Consider the following 21,153-nt stretch of genomic DNA (forward strand, 5'->3'; position numbering starts at 1 on the left):
AAAAAAAAAAAAAATAAATAAAATAAAAATAAAAAAATAAATACTACTACAGAATATGAATAAATAAAAATGTTTTCTTCATTATAAAATGTGTACATTTAATTATTTTTAATCACAAAATTTGGATTGGGAGACACATGTTGAGGAAGAAATAATTAGGGTAAATATTTATTCAAGATTTCTTTTTTTCTGACTAATCATACTTTGTCATTCACACCCAATTCAAATTATCAACTATCAGAACTTGTTACCATTACATAGTTTATTGTTTGTTTCTGAGACAGGGTCTCACTGTGTCTCTGGAATGCAGTGGCACAATCACGGCTCACTGCAGCCTTGACCTCCCAGGCTCAAGCAATCCTCCCACCTCAGCCTCCTGAGTAGCTGGGACTACAGGTGTGTTCCACCAGGCCTAGCTTATTTTTTAGATTTTAAAGATGTTTTGTAGAGATGGGGTATCACTATGTTGCCCAGGATCATCTCCAACTCCTGGGCTCAAGTGATCCTCCTGCCTTGGCCTCCCAAAGTGCAGGCATCACAGATGTGAGCCACCACATCCGGGGACCACATAGTTTAGCAGTGGAATTTAAGTCACACTCATCTATACATCAGGACAGAGGTCCATGTTGCCCTGAAGGAACTGGCGCTTGGGGAGCCAGTGAATATATGCTGACACTCTGGATCCTGCTATTTCTGTCAGTAACGAACATTTTTCATCTTTGAACCAGGAGTCTGCCTTCTGCCAACATCCATAAAACTCTGGTGCATCAGCTTGGTAGCTTACTAGTAGAGTAAAATCATAGTTCTTTACAAATAATGGGAAAATACACAAAATAATTTAGTTTGTAATTGGTCTTTTCCCCAACATTAAGCCTATAAAAGGGGCTCAATGACATTTTATTCTTGATATCAATGATTAATATAAAGCAATATGCATCTTAAACCAAACCAATATTGAAAATAAATTTTTCTTTTCTTTGTGAGACAAAAAAGTAGAGACAAAACACTGTCTCTAGTAAAAACACAAAAAATCACTCTGTCACCCAGCCTGAAATGCAGTGGTGCAAGCAAAACTCACCGTAGCCGGCCAGGTACGGTGGCTCACACCTGTAATCGTAGCATTTTTGGAGGCCAAGGTGAGCAGATCACCTTAGGTCAGGAGTTAGAGACCAGCCTGGCCAATGCGGTGAAACCCCATGTCTACTAAAAATATAAAAATAAGCTGGGCGTGTTGGCGGGTGCCTGTAATCCCAGCTATATAAAAATTAGCTGGGCGTGTTGGCAGGTGCCTGTAATCCCAGCTACTCGGGAGGCTGAAGCAGGAGAATCGCATGAACCTGGGAAGTGGAGGTTGCAGTGAGCCAAGATGGCACCACCGCACTCCAGCCTGGGTGACAGAGTGAGACTCCATCTCAAAACAAAACAAATCTCATTGCAGCCTTGAACTCTTGGGTTCAAGTGATCCTCCTGCCTCAGCCTCCCAAGTAGCTGTGGCTACAGGTACAGGCCACCACTCCCAGCTACTTTTATTTTTGTATAATAGAAATGGGGTCTTGCTATGTTGCTCAGGCTGGTCTAAACTCCTGGCCTCAAGTGATTCTCCTGCCTCAGCCTCCCAAAGTTCTGGGATTACAGGCATGAGTCACTCAGCCCAGCTGAAAACACGGCTGAAAATAAATTTCTCTTTAAGACAGAACAGAGGTAGAATTATATTAAGAGGAGTAGGAAGGAGGTAGATATTTTACTCTATGACTGTGCAACATGCTAATTAAATTCAGGATACCAGCTTCTAAGGCAGCAGCTGCATTAGCGTCAGTCAGCATTAAGTGTCCATCCTCCACCATTTCCCTGGTTAAATTTCATCTCTTGCACTCTTTGGACCATTAGCAGCAATATCCATCTGTGCCAAAGCAGAGTTAGTTCTTTTTCTGTTTACTGCCAAGAGCTCCTAGATTTAAAGGAGTAGGAAGGGGGGAACTACAGAACACACCAGATAAAAAGCAGTTAAATCGGCTGGGTGTGGTGGCCCATGTCTCTAATGCCAACACTTGGGGAGGCCGAGGCGGGCGCATCACTTGCGGTCAGGAGTTTGATACCAGCCTGGCCAGCATGGTGAAACCCTCTCTCTACTAAAAATACAAAAATTAGCGAGGCATGGTGGTGCATGCCTGTAACCCTAGCTATCTGGGAGGCTGAGGGAGGAGAATGGCTTGAACCTGGGAGACGGAGGTTGCAGTGAGCTGAGATGGAGCCATTGCACTCCATCCTGGGGGACCGAGCGAGACTCCAACTCGGAAAAAAAAAAGGCAGTAAAATCATATGATCAATGAAAAAAATTATTTTGATCTCCATGCAACAAAGTATTATTGTCATATTTACCTTGAAAGTTGACATCTCAAATTATCAAGACTGACTTAAATTCACAACTCTTACAACAAAGTAACTCTGCCATAGGACGCACTGTACATTTCAACCCGAATAAAGCATCACAGGAAGGAAATAGCAGTATGGTCTTTCCATCATGTAAGCTTACATGAAACTTTTTTGAGGAAAAAACGTTTCCTCAAAGGTTTTCATGGACCTCCCTTTTTATTCCCCCACGTACCTAATTTCTGCATAAATCAATAAAAGCTTTTTACAGCACCCCATACATCTATTGGAAATAGAAACTCAGAAGCTAAACGAAGCAGAAAATGCTTGATTAACGATGAGAGCTGATTTTATAAAACATGCTGCAGAGATACTGGCCCTCAAAGGAGAATCTCTAGGCTTCTACTTGCCAGTGATCACATTTCTTTATTAAATTACTGTGAGTGGATCAAGATTTCTTATAATTCTGTAGGATTTACCTGCAGTCTATACACAATCAAATTAGAACTCTAGCCACACAGCTCTACCACACGACTTATCTTGATGAGGCTGGCCGCATTTTGCCACAGGGGGTGGCACAACGGGGAGTGCTGCGGAAGTCAGACTTTGCTGTACATGATTGAGTCTCATCTCATCAAGGAACTGAGGAGCGTCAGAACACGTACGTAGGAACTATTTCCCTTTTTTCCTGTTGACATAATGCTAGTTTTTTCTGTTCATAAAATTACTAGTTGTTCATTACAAATTCACTCATTTATTCATTCAAATAGTTATTGAATACCTACTACAAGCTAGGCACTGTTCTAAGCATTTGGGGACACAGCAGTGAACCAAGATTCCCATCTCTGTGGAGATTAGAATCTAGTGGGGGCAAACAGACAAATGATACACCTATTAAAGCAAGCATCTAACTATAAGGTGTGTTAGAAAGTGAGACGTTCTGGCTGGGTGTGGTGGCTCACGCCTTCAATCCCAGCACTTTGGGAGGCTGAGGCAGGTAGATCACGAGGTCAGGAGTTTGAGACCAGCCTGGCCAACATGGTGAAACCCTGTCTCTACTAAAAATACAAAAATGAGGCAGGCGCAGTGGCGGGCACCTGTAGTCCCAGCTGCTTAGGAGGCTGCGACAGCAGAATTGCTTGAACCCAGGAGACAGAGATTGCAGTGAGCCGAGATGACACCACTGCACTCCAGCCTGGCAATAGAGTGAGACTCCATCTCATTTAAAAAAAAGAAAACACTGAGAAGACCGGGCGCAGTGGCTCACATCTGTAATCCCAGCACTTTGGGAGACCGAGGTGAGTGGATCACTTGAGCTCATGAGTTCCAGATCAGCCTGGGCAACATAGTGAGACCCCATCTCTACAAAAAATACAAAAATTAGGCAGGTGCGGTGGTGCACCTGTGGTCCTAGCTACCTGGGAGGCTGAGGCTGGAGAATCGCTTGATCCCAGGAGGCAGAGGCTGCAGTGAACCAAGATCGCACCATTGCACTCCAGCCTGGGCGATGGGAGTGAAACCCTAAACAAAAGACTGAACAGCCTAAAGGTCTCCAACATGCCAAGGGTTGAAAGTCAGGTTGAAATTTTAAATTCTGCAGTTAGAGTAGCCCCACTGGGAAGAATACACTGAACAAAGACTTGAAGATGACAAAGAGTTGGCCGTGCAGCCACCTGGGAGAGGAGTGTTCCAGACAGAGGGAACAGCCAGCGCCCAAGTGGTAAACTGGAAACACACCTGCTGTGTCGGAGGAACAGCGAGGAGGCCTTTGTGGCTGAAAAGGAGCGAGTGAGGAGCAATAGGAGATGAGATCGGAGAGGTAATAGAGACCCGTTTACAGAAGGACTTGTAGTAGGCTCTTGTTAAACACTTTCGGGCAAACTGTGGAGCTGCTGAGTTTTAAGCAGAAGAGTAATGTGAAATGTATTCTGTTTTAATATGACCCCTTTGCTGCTGTGTTGAGAAGAGGCTGTGGTTGGGAGGTCAGAAGCAGAGAGACCAGAGAGAATAACATCCACAGGAATTCCCGTGAGAGAAAAGGTGGCAACGGTAAGAAATGGCCAGAATCATTATTAATTATGAAGGGAGAGACAACAGCTTTTGCGTTTTGATTGGATATGGGATGTGAGATGTCGAGATGGTACTATGGTTTGAATGTATGTGTCCCTCCAAAATCCCAGTGTTGGAACTTAAACCCTAATGTGATAGCATTAAGAGGTGAGGCATTTAAGATGTAATTATATCATGGGGCCAGTGGCCTCAGGAATGGGGTTAGCTACCTGATGAAAGGGCTGGAGGAACTAGCAGGGCCTCTTCTGCTCCTCCATTCTTCCTACTATAAGAGGACACAGCGTTTATCCCCTCTGGAGGATGCAGCAACAAGGCGTCCTCTTGGAAGCAGAGACCACACCCTTACTACACACCAACCTTGCTAGCGCCTTGGACTTCCCAGCCTCCAGAACTGTGAGATATAAGTTTTCATGAATGACCCGACCTGTGGCATTTCTGTTATAGCAGCACAAATGGACTGAGACAGGTAGTGTCTAGGTATCTGAGCGCCTGAAAGGATGAAGTGAGCAGTCATCACCTGAGGCTGTAGAGCAGCTTTCTGGAGAAGGGTCTATCTGACTTACTCTGAATGCACAGATCTATTCAGAAGTTCTGGACACCCTGAGTCTGAGATGCTTATGTGGTAGCTGTACAGGCAGCTGGATGTCTGAATCTTGATTTGGGGGCAGCAGATTGGTCTGGAGATAAAAGTGTTTAGTGTGAAAAGTGTCAGCATGTTGTTGGTGAAGTATCCTGAAGATAAATCCCTTTAGGGGGGATTTCCTAGGTCAGAGGACTTGCTGGGTCATAAGCATATTCAAATTCTTTCCTATGTACTGTCGGTCTGTCCTTTAGCAAGGTGACAATTTAGAATCCCACCAGTGGTGTCTTAGAAAACCCATCTGTTCCTGAATATTGTCCCTCTTTTTTTTTTTTTTGGAGATGGAGTCTCACTCTGTTACCCAGGCTGGAGTGCAGTGGCATGATGTCAGCTCACTGCAACCTCCACCTCCCAGGTTCAAGTGATTCTCCTGCCTCAGCCTCCCAAGAAGCTGGTATTACAGGCGTTGCCACCCCTGATTAATTTCTGTACTTTTAGTAGAGACGAGGTTTTACCATGTTGGCCAGGCTGGTCTTGAACTCCTGACCTCAAGTGATCTGCCCACCTCAGCCTCCCAAAGTGCTGGGATTTCAGGCATGAGCCACCATGCCCCTGCTCTTGTCACTCTTTATAATCCTTGCCAATTTAATAATCAAAAGCTACCTCATCTTACTTCAAATCCATTAAGGCAGTGATGACTAGTGAAGTCAAAATTCTTAGTAGTCATTTGTCTTGAGAATTGCCCTTTGTAAAAATCCTTAGTCTATGTACCCTTATGTACCAGCACAGTGGCACCACAAAAAATGCTGGTCCTTCTATTAAAATTTAAAAAAAAAAAACAACAATTCTTTAAAAGATGACTGTACTGAGGCATATCTTACATATATGATTAATCCATTTCCAATGTATAATTCAATGATTTTTAGGAAATTTACCAAGTTGTGTGGCCATATCATAAATCAATTTAGGACATTTTCATCTCCCCAATAAGATCCCTCATGTCCATTTTATGGGAAATGCCCATTTGAATCCCAGCCACCACGTTCTATCTCTAGAGGTCTACCTTTTCTTGACATTTCATATAAAGGAAATTATACAGTAAGTTGTCTTCTGTCTTATTTAAAAGTGACTCCTTTATAATAAGTCCTTAGTCACCAGACTTTAACTCTTCTGCATCTTCTCTGCCATTTATCCCCTACAAATTCTCAATTTCTGAGAACATGTCCTTTTTTTTTTTTTTTTTTTTTCCCAAGGGGGGCCTTGTTCTGTCACCCAGTCTGGAGTGCAGTGGCGTGATCTTGGCTCACTGCAACCTCCGCCTCCCAGGCTCCCGCCATCCTCCCACCTCAGCCTCCTGAGTAGCTGGAACTATAGGCATGCACCACCATGCCTAGCTAATTTTTTGTATTTTTGGTAGAGACAGGGTTTCACCATATTGCCCAGGTTTGTCTTGATGTCCTCAGCTCAAGCAATCTGCCCACCTTAGACTCCCAAAGCGCAGAGATGAGAGACATGAGCCGTCGTGCCTGGATGAACATGTCCTTCTGGTGATAGCTTTTCCACTTTGCTCCCCATTACCCTGAAGAGAGAGACCTCACAGCCCTGCTAGCATCTCACACATCCCTTCCCCTCACACCGGTCCAGTATCTACCATTCCATCTAGTTTAGGTCATGAATCCCTGGTAGCCCCTTCCACCTCCAAAGCTTGCTCATGGGACCCCACTTCAGTGGAGAAAGCATCCTCTCCCATTTGGCCTCCTATGTTATTTCCACTGTTCCAATGTCACAAACTAACTCTACTTTGTCATCACACAACCAAGTCATTCCTCATTAACAAATGTTCCAAACACGGCTGAAGTCATAGTATATGGTGTTTTAGTTTTTGTCTATCCAGGCTGCTATAACAAATTACCACAGACTGGATGGCTTATAAAAGCAGAAATTCATTTCTCATAGCTCCATAGGCTGAAAGTCTAAGATCAAGGCACAGCAGATCTGATGTCTGGTGAGGACCCACGTCCCAGTTCATAGTGGAGTCTTCTTGTTTTGTCTTTACATGGTGGATGAAGGAGCTCTCTGGAGTCTCTTTTTTGTTGTTTGTGTGACAAGAGTCTCACTCTGTGGCCCAGGCTGGAATGCAGTGGCACGATCTCAGCTCATTGCAACCTCTGCCTCCTGGGTTCAATGCATTCTCCCACGTCAGCCTCCCAAGTAGCTGGGACTACAGACACACACCACCACGCCTGGCTAATTTTCACATTTTTAGTAGAGATGGGGTTTTGCCATATTGGCCAGGCTGGTCACAAACTGGAGTCTCTTTATAAGTGTACTAATCAGATTAGATCATGAAGGTACCACCTTCATGATCTAATCACTTCCCCAAGGCCTCACCTACGAAATACTTTCACAGGGGGATTAGATGTCAACATGTGAATTTTGGGTGGAAAGAACATTCAGTCTATAGAATCGTATATGCTAATATGTTCATGTTACTATGCAATCACATCAACTCCATTTTATTTTTTACTTTCTCTATGTATTTGTGGCCAAATCTCTTCTCTACTTTTGTGGCCTAGCACATGTGCTAATAAGCTTCCAAACCTCCCCGTTCCCTGCTCCCTGGACCAGCCAAAAACATGTATTTCCTAACAGAGGGGGGCTTTGCTATGACTTGTCCTTCATAGCTGAAGATTGGCCAGAGCTGAGAAACAGAAAATCCAGGGCATCCTCCCCGAGTTTCCAGCCCTGCCAGGTGCACTGCCCCGGGCAATTCCTGCGCTTCTCACACACAGCAGTGCCCTTAGCCTTGCCTTGGAAGAGGCTACTATCAATGCCCAGGGATAACTAAAGGCAGAGCGAGAATCAGAAACTATGTCTGATGTATCTTCTAACCTCAGGGCCACCATACGCCGAAAACTGTGTCAAAGGCCTGGCGCGGTGGCTCAAGTCTGTAATCCCAGCACTTTGGAGACAGGTGGATCATGAGGTCAGGAGATCGAGACCATCTTGGCTAACACGGTGAAACACCATCTCTACTAAAAATACAAAAATTAGCTGGGCATGGTGGTGTGTGCCTGTAGTCCCAGCTACTTGGGAAGCTGAGGCAGGGGAATCGCTTGAACCCGGGAGGTGGAGGTTACGGTAAGCCGAGATCGTGCCACTGCACTCCAGCCTGGGCGACAGAGGGAGACTGCACCTCAGAAAAAAAAAAAAAAAAAAGTGTCAAAGATGACCTAAGGGCCGAGTTGCACACTTCCCCTGCCCATCTCCCATGTTCCTCCACTGTGAGAGCTGCTGGCACATCTGCCGTTTCTGCCTGGTTTCCCCCAAACCAGCCAAATCCAACAGGTCACAAACGGCCAGTAAGTCACCCTCAAGCCCGCACAGCGCAGCATTCAAAGGCGGCCTCGCCTTCCCTTCCTCAGAGGCAACTCTAAAAGATGGGAGATTCCCATGGGCCCACGTACCTCAGAAGGCACTTGATGCTTCTCACACACGAATTCAAACACTGACGGCACATCTGTCCCCTCCAGTTCCCTCCCCTTTCAAGTGGATCCAGCTCCATCTTGAAACAATTTCCCCAGATCGCCTCAATTCTTCCCGGCATCGCTCCATTGGCTGGGCTGGAGCCGGCCTCCACCTTGTGCCAAGCCTGGTTTCACTTATGTCAAAACAGCTTCCATCAAAATCGTGGGCTGCTTTTCCGAAGTTATTTCACAGTTTTGAAGTCAGCAGAGAAAAGATATTCAAGAAATTGCAAAAATGACTAACCCCATCAACATATTCTGGCTAAGGCCAGGCGACGTTCTCCTGAACCTCTTCTCTGCAGCCTGGAGGACTTCTGAAGATCTGATTTTCTCCTTGCTTTTCAGAGGTTCTGTGGCAGGCTGGCTGGGCCGGCCAAGTGCCCTAATCTATGATGGCTCACACCGACTGGCTTGCTAAGTTCTGTGACCGTCCTCCCCAAGCAAAGGGTACTCCTTAGAAGCCGAGTTCGTTGGGTATTTTCCCTGTGGTTCATCTGTCTTCACCATCCTTCGAATTCTTCCTCTTGGTTTATAAGACTTTGATTACAAGAAAATTAAACCATCAGAACCCTGGCCTAGAAAAACGGATAAGCCATGTCTTTCCAGACATTGACAGAGCAACTTTTAAGTCTTGGATTCTGATCAGTGCACTCACTCTTCATGTGTCTACTGACAGCTGGAGCTGTGATGGGTTCAATCTCTCTGTGACCCCTGGTTCTCAGTTATATTCAGACAGGAAAATGCAGAGGCATTTGAATTTATCTACTGGGATTTAATGTAAAAATAATGGTAAGTGAAGCATTAAGGAAACCCTAAATTGTTGGAGGCACAAACACAAATGTTGAAAATGCAAAGCTTGCTTTTAATGGTATGTTTATTTTAAAAGTTCCAAAAACTAATGTGGGTTTTAAAAAAAGATATGGGGCAGGTACAGTGTTAACTACAGTAACTAGAGGCTGTGCGATGCGTTAACTGCACACACACATCACCTCAGTTCAATCTAAAACAACCCTGCCAATGGAGAATTGATAATCTGCCTTTTAGAGGTGAGTAAACTGAGATTTAAAGAGATTAACTTGCACAAGGTCAGAAAGCTGGTGAAGGGTAGAGCTGGGATTCAACTCTGCCTCTGTCTGATTCCCAAAAATACCCTTAACATGACCTTGGGACTCCCTGTGGCAAAGGCCCATCCTAATGCTGCTCATCATGACCAGGTTTAGATGAGAAAGGGCTGCAGCTTCAAACAGCCCAAGGAGGACTCGCCCTACCTTAACTTCATAACAGATTGCACTTAAAGTGTTTTGTTTTGTTTTTTTTTTTTTTTTTAAGATGGAGTTTTGCTCTTGTTGCTCAGGCTGGAGTGCAATGGCCTGATCCAGGCTCACTGCAACCTCTGCCTCCTGGGTTCAAGCGATTCTCCTGCCTCAGTCCCCTGAGTAGCTGGGATTACAGGTGCATGCACCACCACACCTGATTAATTTTTTGTATTTTTCAGCAGAGATGGGGTTTCACCATGTTGGCCAGGCTGGTCTCAAACTCCTGACCTCAGGTGATTCGCCTGCCTCGGCCTCCCAAAGTGCTAGGATTACAGGTATGAGCCACCATGCCCAGCTGCACTTTGAGTGTTAACACCCAAAATATGTCCCATACCCGTAAGAAAAAGGCCTAGGGAAAACAGGATATCCTCAGGCAAACCCACAGGGTGGGAATCAGGTGAGGTGGTTTCTAAGGGTGTGCGAGGAATTTGCCAACTGCCTCATTCCATCTCTCAATTATAAGCTTGAGTGAGTTCCCAAGAATCCTAGACAAATGGAATCAATACTTGCTCAGATTACCTAGAATCAGAGGACTAAGTAACTAACCTGGCTCCCAGCCTAGCCAAGGCCAAACTAAAGGACACACACAGGACATGCCCCTCTGATCTTGGCCTCTCTTATCAGGGGTGCTGATGCTCAGCCATGTTAGTGGAGAAACCAAACTCAGTAAAATATTTTCTTCTGAGCCAGTAGGAGTGACCACGGCCCAGGGATCAGTCTCAAGAGGTCCTGAGAAAGTGTGGGGGGTCAGGATACACTTTGGTTTTATATATTTTAGGGAGTCAGGAATTAGACATAACATCATAAATCAATACCTGGAAAGGCTGGGCACAGTGGCTCATACCTGTAATCCCAACACTTTGGGAGGTTCAGGTGGGCAGATTATTTGAGGCCAGGAGTTCAAGGCCAGCCTGGCCAACATTGTGAAACCCCATCTCTACTAAAAATACTTCTACCCAGGTATAGTGGCATGTGCCTGTAGTCCCAGCTACTCTGGAGGCTGAGGCAGGAGAAATGTTTGAGCCTGGGAGGCAGAGGTTGCAGTGAGCTGCAATTGAGCCACTACACTCCAGCCTGGGTGACAGAGTGAGACTCTGTTTAAAAAAAAAAAAAAAAAAAAAAAAAAAAAAAAAAAAAAAAACCAACAAAAGGGGGGTAAAGAAAAAAAAAACAAAAAAAAAAAAAAAAAAAAAAAAGGCCAGGCATGGTGGCTCACACCTGTAATCTCAACACTCTGGGAGGCCGAGGCAGATGGATCACCTGAGGACAGGAGCTGAAAGAAGCCTGGCCAACATGGCAAGACCCCCTCTCTGCTAAAAAAAAAAAAAGCCTGGGTGTGGTGGCTCATGCCTGTAATCCCAGTACTTTGGGAGGCCAAGGAGGTCAGATCACCTGAGGTCAGGAGTTCCACAGCCATGTCTGGAAAAAGGGGTCTCTGGAAAAATCAAGTTCACGGGAACAGGCAGAGTCAGAGATAGACTCAAACTCAAGTGCTGGAAAGCCGGGGCAAATGTACCTTAGAGACAGAGCTCCTGTTGGCCCCTTGAGGCAGAGGTATTGTGAGGGCTGGGTGGGCCTAAGTCTTTGCACTGAGAAGGATGGGGGTGTGTGCGGGCACACCTGGGTGTTGGGCATTGGTGGATTGAGCTAGTGTAGACATTAAGCACGGAGTGGAGCTAACTGCAAACCACAGTCTTCTGCCAGAGAGAGATGAGGCAGATGTTTCTCAAAACACAGACCGCCAGGTGTGGAGAGGCTCACCCTATAATCCCAGCACCTTAGGAGGCTAAGGCTAGCAGATCCCATTGTCAGGAGTTTGAAATGAGCCTGGCCAACATGCTAAAACCCCATCTCTACTAAAAATACAAAAATTAGCAGGGCATGGTGGCAGGCAACTGTAATCCCAGCTATTCAGGAGGCTGAAACCGGAGAATTGCCTGAACCCAGGAGGCTGAGGGTGCAGTGAGCCAAGTTTGCACCACTGCACTCCAGCCTGGGCGACAGAGCGAGCCTCCAACTCAAAAGAAAAAAAAAAACACAGACCAACAGTGGACTCTTGTTCCACTTCCCCGTCTATCAGCTAGAGTCTGACCCTCAACTCCCAGGGCAACTGAACGCCTTCTGGCCTGACCTGAACTCTGAGGATGTTCCCAGAGGCCCTGGAATTGCCTCAAGGCTCCAGGTGGAGCCTGGGAGGCTGCCCAACCCAGCCAGGCTGTGAGATCAGCTGACCCCTGAATATTCTGTAAAACATGCAGGCTAGGCTACTCCACGAATAAATCAGATGCAGGTGTGTGCGTGGACAGCCCCCGCCTCTCCCAGCACCCGCCTTGTTCTGGCCTACCAGTCAGAACAGCTGCTCTCTTTTCTCCATTTGTCATAAATATTTGGGCAAAAGCCCTTCCTTTTGGTTTATCTGCCTCCTTTAAAAAATCAAGTTTTTCCCTTTCCTGAGGCAGGAGTTTCAAAAGCTTGGTTGTGATAATATTAAATGCTTATTTATTTTGTTTATTCATTTTTGAGATGGAGTCTAGCTGTGTCGCCCAGGCTGGAGTGCAGTGGCGCAATCCTGGCTCACTGCAACCTCTGCCTTCCAGGTTCAAGCAAGTCTCTGCCTCAATCTCCCGAGTAGCTGAGATTACAGGTGCCTGCCACCATGCCCGGCTAATTTTCCTGTATTTTTAGCAGAGATGGGGTTTCATCATATTGGCCAGGTTGGTCTTGAACTGCTGACCTTGTGATCCACCTGCCTCAGCCTCCCAAAGTGCTAGGATTACCGGCGTGAGCCACTGTGCGCCCCCTAAATGTTTAAACATTTTACAATGCCATTGGTCAGTCAACATTGTGATGGTTTTTCAATGTCAAGAGAAGGTCTCTGCAGACATAAAACTCCAGCTCTGGGAGAAAATGCCCATAGCATGAATAGCTGGGGCTCTGTTCTTGTCTGGCCTGACTTCAGCGGTATGCGCAGGGATGGGCATCTGAGCTACAAACGTGTTTTAGAGTACTAGGAAGTCACTTCATTACCAAGTGTTCTCAGCAGGAAGCAGCTGGCACACGGCGCACACTGGGCTCGGAACCCTCCTATTTAGAGCAAACGGAAAGCATCCAAAAACAAAGTCAAAGCCAGGGGCTGCGTGGAAAAACAAACACCGAGAAAAATTATTTCTTGAACTGCACACCAGGAAAAGTGTGATCTGGAAGAATCTGGAAAGGGACAGAAACAAAAGCATTTGAACAGAGGCGTTCCCCCAATCTCTGGGTGGGGTAGCGGGGAGACCCTGATGAGAGTTTCCACTGTGGCCCTTTTCCCTCGAGACTCACAAATACTTTTCACAGACACAGGGGCATCCCTCGTTCTAGCTCCCAGGCTGGGGTGCGAACCACACACCTTTTCCATGCAGACTGGAGCTCTATGCGGGTGGCAGCAGTCCTGGTTCAGGACTTGAGACACACAACTCACCAGATGCTGAACGGGATCAAAATGGGCTCCAGGGGAGGCTCGGGACACGGCAATGCCAGGGACAGAGCCGCACTCAGACATGGGGCTCCTGATCTTAACACTTGACACCCTCACTCTCTGCAGACATCTCCTAAGACACTCCTTGTGGCCCTTTGAGACCAGCTCTTCTGGCCTGCTGAGACTGTCAGGTGAGATTTATTTATTTTCCCTCCCTGTCCAACTGCCCCAAAGAATTTACATGTTGGCACCACCTGTTCTCAAAAGGGACAGCTTCCAGGTACTTTGGCTTTGAGCAAAAAGAGAGGAGTTAAAGGAAAGGCTGCTAAGTCAGAAATGACTTTAAGGAAAGAGAAGACACACAGGCCGATCCGTGGAAAATGTCAACACTGTTTCTTAGAAAAGAGCTGAAACAAGAGGTTCTTTAAATCATCAGGCACAAAGTTTATAAGGTCCAATTTTATTGGGAACATCTTCAAAACACAAATGTGTGACTAAGTCCAAAGGGCCCGTACAAGGCTCTTTCGTACAGCTGAAGTTTCAAATCAAAGACTTTCGATACCTTATCTAAAGAAAATTTGTTTTTAGGCCAGGCATGGTGGCTCACGCCTGCAATCCCAGCACTTTGGGAGGCCCGAGGCAGGTGGATCACAAGGTCAGGAGTTCGAGACCAGCCTGGCCAATATGATGAAATTAGCTAGGCATGGTGGCAGGTGCCTGTAATCCCAGCTACTCGGGAGGCTGAGGCAGGAGAACTGCTTGAACCTGGAAGGCGGAGGTTGCAGTGAACCAAGATTGCACCACTGCACTCCAGCCTGGGCAACAAGAGCAAAACTCCATCTCAGAACAACAACAAAAAGAATTATACAAATTTATTAACTAAATTATGCTTTATATAAAATATTATAGCATAAAATATTAAAGTAAAATGTACAAAAGATATAAATTTACATAAATTTTAAAACAACAGTAATTATATGAAGAATGCTTCAACAGAAGCCTGGGTTCCTTCAGCAGCTTATAAAAGGGGGACTGGCTTGCTTTGGGGGTAGATGTGGATAGGAAGGTTCTCCTTAGGAAGTGGTTGGTGACCCCGCAGGAATTAGCTAAGCTGCGAGGAGGTGGAGGCACCAGTTCTGGGCGGTAGAGAGGAGAGTGGGCTAGGACTATGAATTCTAACTCTGCCTCCAACTGGAAAGGGAGCAGTAGAAAGCATGTCCACCTGGAACCTCAGAATGTAACCTTATTTGGAAACAGAATCTTTGCAGATATAATTAGTTAAGGAGCAAGATGAGATCATCCTGGATTTGGGCAGCCGCTAAATCCAATGAGTGTATCTTGATAAGAGACAGAAAAGGACACGCAGAGACACAGGAAAAGGTGAGTGAAGATGGAGGCAGAGGTTGAGGGGACGTGTCTACAAGCCGAGAAACGCCAGGATTGCCTCCAACCACTAGACACTGAGAGAGGCATGGTGAAGTGGCTTTCTCCCTCAAAGCCTCCAGAAGGAACCAACCTTGATGACCACTTGATTTCAGACTTCAAGTCTCCAGAACTGTGAGAAAATAGTTTCTGTGGCTTTAGGCCATCCAATTTGTGGTGGTTTGCTATCACCGTCCTAGAAAAGTAACACACCCTTCTCCCTCCATTTGGATTTTCCAAGCTTTGGTGACTCTTGAACTTTCACAATAGGCTGGGTGCGGTGGCTCACACCTGTAATCCCAGCACTTTGGGAGGCCGAGGTGGGCAGATCATCTGAGATTGGGAGTTCGAGACCAACCTGGCCAACATGGTAAAACCCTGTTTCTACTAAAAATACAAAAAATATCAGGGAGTGGCGGCGCGCACCTGTAGTCCCAGCTACTTGGGAGGTTGAGGCAGGAGAACTGCTTGAACCTGAGAGGCAGAGGTTGCAGTGAGCCGAGATCATGAGACTGCACTCCAGCCTGGGCAACAGAGACTCCATCTCAAAAACAAAACAGAACAAAACAAATTCTGATTGGATGAATCTAACTTGAAGGTCTGGCGGAGGTCATCTTGAGGAGAACACAGAGAATCGTCACTGTTATGCTCATTAATTTGAATCATCAGTGTCCATTAAGACTTTTGTCCAACCAATAGTTCTCTTAAGGGAATAATAAACTAAGATGTTATGATACCAAGTTGGAGAAACCACTTAAGGCCACATAATGGGCAACCCCTGATCTCCAGAGGCTAGAGCTGCTCACCTGAAGGTGAACTGGGTATCCGGGTCATAACATCAACTGTTCTCCCACTTAGTCCTGGCTTCGGATTCTCAAACCTTTCTGTTTCTGAGGGAAAATGTTTAAGCAATTATTTTCTGATTTTCAGTAATACATGTGAAGATGACTCACTCATAACATACAAATGTTACCTTGGTCCGCCCGGTAACATCCCAGGCACAGGTTGTAATGTGCAGCCTCCTGTCCAAGTGGGGGATCTTGTGCTAGAATTAAATTCCTAGGGGAATCACTGTGTGATTGGCGCTGTCCTCCTGGGCCAAGGAGCCAATAGGCATTAAGTGTGTTGTCATTTCAGCCTGTCTCCTCACAACACACTGCAGAGATATTACTATTTTTAAGACACAGCCTCGCTCTGTTGCCCAGGCTAGAGTGCAGTGGCACAATCTCAGCTCACTGTAACCTTTGCCTCCCACGTTCAAGAGATTATCCTCATTCAGACTCCTGAGTCGCTGGGACTACAGGCACGTGCCACCATGCCTGGCTAATTTTTTGTATTTTTAGTAGAGATGGGGTTTCACCACGTTAGCCAGGATGGTCTCAATCTCCTGACCTCGTGATCTGCCCGCCTCAGCCTCCCAAAGTGCTGGGATTACAGGAGTGAGCCATGGCGCCCAGGCTGCAGAGATTATTTTTCAAAAAGGTAAACAGAGCCAGGCATGGTAGCTTGTGCCCACAGTCCCAACTACTCAGGAGGCTGAGGTGGAAGAAATCCCAGAGCACAGGAGTTACAAGCTGCTGAAGATCATCTTGAGGAGAACACGGAAAATCAGAACTGTTAATGCTCCTCGTTCATTTGACTCATCAATGTTCCTTATACCTTCTGTCTTAACCAGTGATCTCCTAGGGGTACAGGAAACCAAGAGGTTACAGGAGTGCGAGGCTATGGTGAGGTATGATCGTGCCACTGCACTTTAGCCTGGGTGACAAGGAAAGATGCCATCTCTAAAACAAGAAATAAAAATAAAAGGCAAACAAGCCCAGTGGAGATTTCAAAGTCATCTACCCATGCTTCGCGCAGGCTGCTAAAGGAACCTAAGCTTTGGGAGGAAATCAGTTTCCTCTTTGTCCTTTCCTTTACCCATACTTGCCAAGTTAGCAGAGCACATGTTTTAACTTGGTAGCAATTCCTTCCCACTCCCTTCCCCATACCTCTAGGCATGTTGTCGGCCTCGCGGGGACAGACACGATAGGTAACAGAGTCAAATACTTCAGGCATCTGCACTGCCCAACGTCACCTAAAAGGTCTTGTGAAGGGAGGCCTCCCCATTCATATCTTCCTTGAGACAGGCCCACGTTTCTAAAGGGTGCCCTCATCTAACAGGGCTAACTTCCCGTCCTTATACAGTGAGGTTTGGAGTTGCTACTCCTGGTCCTGTATGTAGGGGAGAGTGGGAGAAAGGTCAAGAGTAGTGCTAGACAAGGCATATCCGTGGAGGGATAAAAAATCAATTGGAACTGCAGGAGTTACACACTCGTTTCATGCCCTGATTGCTGTTAATACTCTACTACTTTGTTATGTCTGTTTTTTTTTTTTAATTTTCTTTAGAGAGTCTCTGTTGCCCAGGCTGGAGAGCGGTGGCATGACCTTGGCTCACTGCAACCTCTGCCTCCTGGGTTCAAGTGATTCTCATGCCTCAGCCTCCCAAGTAGCTGGGATTATAGGCACCTGCCACCATGGCTAATGTTTTTTTTTTGTACTTTTAGTAGAGATGGGGTTTCACCATGTTGGCCAGGCTGATCTCAAACTCCTGACCTCAAGTGATCTGCCTACCTTGGCCTCCCAAACTGCTGGGATTATACCACTGCGTCTGGCCTGTTGTTATATTTATCTCTTATGAAAGTCACTATTGGGATTAGTGTCACCACCATAATCTGACCACTATAAGCTTGTGCAATACATAAGGAAGATGTGGTCATCACCAGTGTTTAACTGACAACACTCAGGAATGGAGATGAAGAAGCTTCACTGAGCATATCTAGACCTCTGGCACAGGGCTCCTTCCTCCCCTTGTGGAGAGGGACAAGAGATGGTGAAGCTGCCATTTGAGGAAGTAGCTGGCCTCTGCTCAGAAAGATCTTCCAGATTTCTCCCTGAGTCACAAGGGCATGAGATTGAGTAGGGAGTGGGCTGGGTGAGACCCAGCAGTGTATCGGACAGAAGGCAGGTTTGGAAGCTTGGTAAAACTGGGTCTGAAGCCATGTACTGTCCCTTACCAGTGGAGTGACCTTAAGCAAATTGTGTATTTTTTTTCTTTTTTGGTGTATTGTTATTTCTTTTCCCTGCTTTATTAAGGGATAACTGATTTATAAAATTTAATTAATAAAAATTTTTATTTCACTTTTTAAATAGAGATGAGATCTCACGATATTGGCCAGGTTGGTCTTGAATTCTTGGCCTAAAGCAATCCTCCTGCATTGGCCTACCAAAGTGCTGGGATTACAGGCATGAACCCCTGAGCCTGGCAAAGGGATAACTGATAAACAAATATTGTATACAATTACAGTATACAACATAACTTTTTTTTTGAGACAAGTCTCACTTTGTCACCCAGGCTGGAGTGCAATGGCGCAATCTCAGCTCACTGTAATCTCGGCTCACTGCTGCAATCTCTGCCTCCCGGGTTCAAGCAATTCTCCTGCCTCAGCCTCCTGAGTAGCTGGGATTACAGGCACATGTCATTACGCCCGGCTAAATTTTGTATTTTTGGTAGAGATGGGGCTTCACCATGTTGGTCAGGCTGGTCTCGAACTCTTGACCTCATGATCCACCCACCTCAGCCTCCCAAAGTGCTGGAATTACAGGCATGAGCCACTGTGCCTGGACCAAATGTGATGTTTTGATACATGTAAACACTGTGAAATGATTAAATCAAGCTAATTAACACATTTAACACCTCACATACTTCTAATTTTTCAATAGAGAGAATATTTCGGACCTATTATAATTTTCAAGAATACAATACATTCTTAGCTGTAGTCATCATGCTGTACTACGAATCTTCAGAACTTCATCATCGTAACTGAAACTTTGCACTTCTCGACCAACATCTCCCCACACCCCTCCAACTCCCACCCAGGCCCTGGCAGCCTCCACTTTTCTCTCTGCTTCTGTGAGTTCAACTTTTTAGGTTCCATATATAAATGTGATTGTGTGGTATTTGCACTTCTGTGCCTGGCTTATTTCACTTAATATAATGTCATCTAGGTTCATCTATGTTACAAATGGCAGGACTTCCTTCTTTTAAAAGGCTGAATAGATTTTATTCCATTGTGCATATATATCGAATTTTGTTTATCCAGTCATCCATTGATGGACACTTAGGTCAATTTCATATCCTGGCTATTGTAAATGCTGCTGCAATGAATCAGAGAGTGCAGATGTCTCTTCTACATGCTCATTTTACTTCCAATTTCTTGGATTACAATTGTTTCAATAGTCTATTATTCTTTGCATTTCTGTGATATCTGGTGTGATATCTCTTCTTTCATTACAATTTTAAGTCTCCTCTTAATAAACTTTATCTTTTCAAAAAAAAAAAAAAAAAAAAAAAACCACTCTTTTTTTTATTTATTTTTTTTTTTTTTTTTTTTTGAGGCGGAGTCTTGCTCTGTTGCCCAGGCTAGAGTGCAGTGGCGTGATTTTGGCTCACCACAACCTCCACCTTGAGGGTTTAAGCAATTTTCCCGCCTCAGCCTCCCAAGTAGCTGGGATTACAGGCATCTGCCACTGTGTCCAGCTAATTTTTCTATTTTTAGTAGAGACAGTGTTTCACCATGTTGGCCAGCTGGTCTTGAACTCCTGACCTTGTGATCCACCCACCTTGGCCTCCCAAAGTGCAGGGATTACGCACCCTGCCTTCTGTTGTTTTTCTGTTGTTTTACTTCTATTGTTTTTCACCCAACACTGGTGCGCCTAAACACATAAAGCAAATATTAACAGAACGGAAGAAAGAAATAAGCAGCAATATAGTTGGAGATTTCAATACCCCACTTTCAACAATGGATAAATCAAAGGAAACACTGGACTTGCTTGAACAACACTATGGAGCAAATGGACCTAGCAGACATATATCTAGAACATTCCATTCAACAGCAGCAGAATATGTTTTTTCATGTGCACATGGGATATTCTCCAGAACAGATATGATGGACTACAAATGAAGTCTTAACAAATTTATGAAGACTGAAGTCACATCAAGTATCTTTTCCAACCACAATGGTATAAAACTACAAATAATACGAAGAAAATGGAAGAACTCACAAATACATGGAAATTCAATACTACATTCCTGAACAAGCAATGGGTCAAAGAATCAAAAGGGAAATTTAAGAAGTATCTTGAGAAAAATGAAAATGGAAACACAACATACCCAAACATATGGGACATGGCAAAAGCAACTCTAAGAGGGAAGTTCATAGCAATAAATGCCTACATTAAGAAAAAAGAAAGATTGCAAATAAACACCTTTTGCATGTATGTGTGTGTGTGTACATGTGAGACAGAGTCGCACTCTGTCACCAGGCTGGAGTGCAATGGCATGGTCTTGGCTCACTGCAACCTCGGCCTCCCAAGTTCAAGCGATTCTCCGGCCTCAGCCTCCTGAGTAGCTGGGATTATAGGCACCTGCCACCACACCTGGCTAATTTTTGTATTTTTAGTAGAGACGGGGTTTCACTATGTTGGCCAGACTGGTCTCGAACTGCTGACCTCATGATCCACCCGCCTCAGCCTCCCAAAATACTGGGATTACAGGTGTGAGCTGTGGCGCCCGGACACAACCTAAATTTGATCTGAAAGAACTAAGGGGGAAGAAAAAAAGAACAAAGCCCAAAGTTAGCAGAAGGAAGAAAATAATAAAGATCAGACAAAGATAAATAAGAGACTAGAGAAACACCACCAAGGGCCAGGCTCAGTGGCTGGCACCTGTAATCCCAGCACTCTGGGAGGCCGAAGCGGTCAGATCACCTGAGGTCGGGAGTTCGAGACCAGCCTAGCTAACATGGTAAAACCCTGTCTCTACTAAAAATACAAAAATTAGCCAGGCATGGTGGCGCATGCCTGTAATCCCAGCTACCCAGGAGGCTGAGGCAGGATAATTGCTATAACCCAAGAGGTGAAGGATGCAGTGAGACAAGATCGCACCATTGCACTCAAGTCTAGGCAACAGAGTGAGATTCCATCTCAGAAAAAAAGAAAAGAAAAAAAAAAAAAGAAAAGATGAAGGCCAACCACCATCCTTCTTTTCTTGCCAACCTTCTAATCTAGCATTCTAGAGGGTTGCACGTGAATCACCCCAATGTCAGTGTGTATGCCCAACTAGAAAGAAGCCCATTTCAAAAAAGAAAGAGGACAGGGAAAGTTTTCAGCAACATCTGTATCCCACTATCGGCTCCTTGACCCACTTCTTCCCAGCTCTTAGAGACAGATTCTCTCTAGAAGTTCCACAGGGCACAGGGCTTGGAGGTCCAGTGCCCAGCCCCAGCAGGCATACGATTACACTCAATTTGGCAAGTGAGAGAAACTTTCAAATTGTTGCCTAGTGGTTTTTTTTTTTTTTTTTTTTTT

At 45.3% G+C, this 21,153-nt stretch overlaps 1 protein-coding gene across 8 annotated transcripts in view; it reads right to left on the reverse strand.

Moving 5' to 3' along the window:
- Positions 1–21,153, reverse strand: part of PDZD2 (PDZ domain containing 2) — a 462,407-nt gene that overhangs the window by 133,396 nt on the left and 307,858 nt on the right. The window contains exons 1-2 of one of the 8 annotated variants that reach the window (XM_017526828.1): positions 8,739–8,745; positions 2,582–2,585 (exon numbers count right to left, since the gene is read on the reverse strand). The exons of the other annotated variants lie outside the window; for them this stretch is intronic. The gene's annotated coding sequence lies outside the window, so the exon portion shown is untranslated. Of the gene's footprint in view, positions 1–2,581; positions 2,586–8,738; positions 8,746–21,153 lie in introns of those variants that run through there. 8 annotated transcript variants of the gene reach the window in all.

Source organism: Cebus imitator, unplaced genomic scaffold (genome assembly GCF_001604975.1).
Source record: "Cebus imitator isolate Cc_AM_T3 unplaced genomic scaffold, Cebus_imitator-1.0 Scaffold44, whole genome shotgun sequence".
In the NCBI taxonomy this organism is placed as follows: domain Eukaryota; kingdom Metazoa; phylum Chordata; class Mammalia; order Primates; family Cebidae; genus Cebus; species Cebus imitator.